Consider the following 3021-nt stretch of genomic DNA (forward strand, 5'->3'; position numbering starts at 1 on the left):
TAGTATGGTGAGAAATTTGTTCCGATGCAAAATGCAGGCAAAGAAATACAAAAATTGAAATGTGAAAAAAACCTCTAAATTAAAAACAACATATTGAGAGTAATTGACAGTATGCAGACAACAGTTGCACACATTTGCATTTTCCCTTTTTTGTAGTTTTTATTCTTTTACAGATTTTAATTTTTTAAAACTTTTTTCAGATCTTATTTTCAGGTTTTTTTCTTTCTCTATTATTATTATTATTATTATTATTATTATTATTATCAGATTTTTTTTCACATTTTATTTTTTAAAAGCAGCATGACTTGGTGGGCCCTCTTCCTGTTGAGAACATATACCACCACTAACAGCGTTTAAATACAGATTTGAATAATCTGGCACAGGAGGGTATAAATAATTGGAGGAGCTAAAAGGCAATCACTGAAAACTGGTTATTTGCTGAGAGGTAAACCGAGCTCAAACACAAAGATTAAACTCTTTAGATTGTAGCCGTAGTAACAGCAATCAAGTTATGTTTACTATTGTCTGCACTTTTATAAGTAAACCTGACAATTTCTTTATGTCTTAAATTTAAACGATTTAGTGCTGGATTCAACACTATGTATGCTGAAAGTATTAAATTCAATTCAATAAATAGACTAATTATGTAAACAAATGTTAAAATTCTGCCTTATTAGAGATGCAACTTTAAGACACTGTTCCACTATTGTAGATTGTAGATGTCCACATTTTTTCTAGAGGACTTTTGAGATGAATCTTGAAATTTCCAAGTTGTTGGTAAAAATGCACTTCTTTTTTTTTTTTTTTAAAGTTCTATCTCCAATGGCCCTGAGATGTCATATTCTTGGAAGAGGCATTATGTCTGACTTCCATCTGAAAGATCTTCATAGATCTAGTTTCAAGCTTGATTCTTTTGGGCTCCTCCACTTGTACCTCTTCATCTATTTTAAGCACACTACTTCATTTAATTTCATAGTCAGGCATAAGACCTCAGTTTGAATAAGCAGAAATAGTCCAATGAAAGATACTGAGATACTTTTAAATAATAAAAAAAATATATTCTTTGAAGTAGAGCACAAAGAAGCTGGGCGATTTAAAACATTTGCACAGCACTGGATTTCTTACAAAGACAAAAATATGTGTCCAGTATGGGAACAATAAGCAGTGGTGAAAGGCAACGGTAGTTTTCTTATACAATGTGCAAGCAATGGAGTAAAGTAGAATAACAAGTGGAGGACTTTCACTTAGAGCTATTTTTATGCTGTCTTATTTTCTGTATGTTTACATCTACACACTGCTGGGTGCCCCTGCTTGTTCCACAGTCAAGAGAGGATGACAAGTTTATTTTGACAAGCTCAGAGTAAAACATGTCAAGAACTTGGAGGATTCTGCAGTAGCGAAAACAGGGGAACAAGAACTGTGAGAGGCATAAAAATATATACATGCATTTGAAGTCAATCTTCTTGAATGTGACTTACAAGTTATTGAAATCCTTTTTAGTTGTAATGTTTTAGGTACTAGGTTGATAAATATGTGAAATTATCTATGTGATCATAACAGATTTATGAAACAACATAAAGTTGCTCCATATACAGTATATTCAATATATATATATTGAATATACTGTATATGGTTATAGTCAATAGTAATTTTTAATCGGTTCCAATTCAGTTCTGATTAATATAACTAATTAAAATACAATACAATCATATATTCACATTAAGATCCTGTTGCAAACACTGAAACTCAATCAACTTTACAATTGCTAGTCTGCATTTAATTAGTCAAATGCAGACTAATTAAATCATTTAATCCCAAATATTTTGCGTCTAGTGAAGTCCATCTGATTTTACTGCAATACTTTATCCTAAATAAGCATGTGGCAACAGTGGGGAGAAAAAACTGTTTTTTTTTTTAACAGGATAAAAGATTTCCTAAAATCATACTTTGTATGACCAGCCATCAGTCCTAAGTGACTCGAGTTTAGCGGAATGGGATTAATCCATGATCAAGAAGTAAGTAGAAGTCAGCTACTGATAATTAATTGGATTTTATTCTTCTAATTCATGCTATGTGAATGAAAATTGACATGAAAAATGAAAAATCGAATAAATTTACAGCTGGTTGGCCTAAAGGAATAAGTTTGAAGTTAAGCTAACAATGCAAAAGAAAAAGGAGATCATAAATAATTTTCTAGAGGCAATCAGTGCATGCCCATCGAACTAGTAAAGAATCCTTCAAAGTGACATTTTGATTCACTTTGAAATACTATAAAAAGTGCAATGTCTTGAAAGTAACAATATAAACGTTTAAGAAAAGAATTTTTAAGTATTGTTTGGGTGCATTGTGAAGCCAGTTATACTTAGAAAATGCATTGTAAAAGTTCTGAACATTTTGGAAACTGTGCATTTGCATTTTCAAACTTGGAAGTCAGACATCTGCCGAAATGGTTATTTCAAGTGTAAATATTATTTTAATAAGAAATTCTGTACTAAAAAGACCTTGATGCATCTGATTTAATCAATTAATTATGAAAGCTTTTGAGTTGTTTATCTAACTGTTACTTCCCTCTATTTTTTATGTATTGACTAATACTTTTGTTTATTTGAAACAGAGTAATAAGAAATGCCAGACTCTGTTTTTATATTTATATTTAACATATTTAATTATTTATTTGTCTTAATTAACCCAGTAAATATGTCTCTGTTTGGAAATGACACAGACATCACCCAAAGAATAATAAGACGATTTATCTTTGTTGAGTTGATCACCCTCAGTGTTGAAGTTTGAAGGCATGAATCAAACGGGAACAATACAAACGATACACAAACAAACGCTGGTAAGAAATGTAAAATAATTACATATGTTTAATACATAAAGGGCATTATTAAAAGTCGCTAGAGAACAAGAAGCACTGTTTTAAGACATTACATCAAACTGTACAGCCTCCACGTGAAACAAAGCGTCGCTATAGCAGCATCAGTAAATCGAGGTATCTGATTGGTCAGGACTGAGACTCCC

Source organism: Xiphophorus couchianus, chromosome 12, assembly GCF_001444195.1.
Source record: "Xiphophorus couchianus chromosome 12, X_couchianus-1.0, whole genome shotgun sequence".
NCBI lineage: Eukaryota > Metazoa > Chordata > Actinopteri > Cyprinodontiformes > Poeciliidae > Xiphophorus > Xiphophorus couchianus.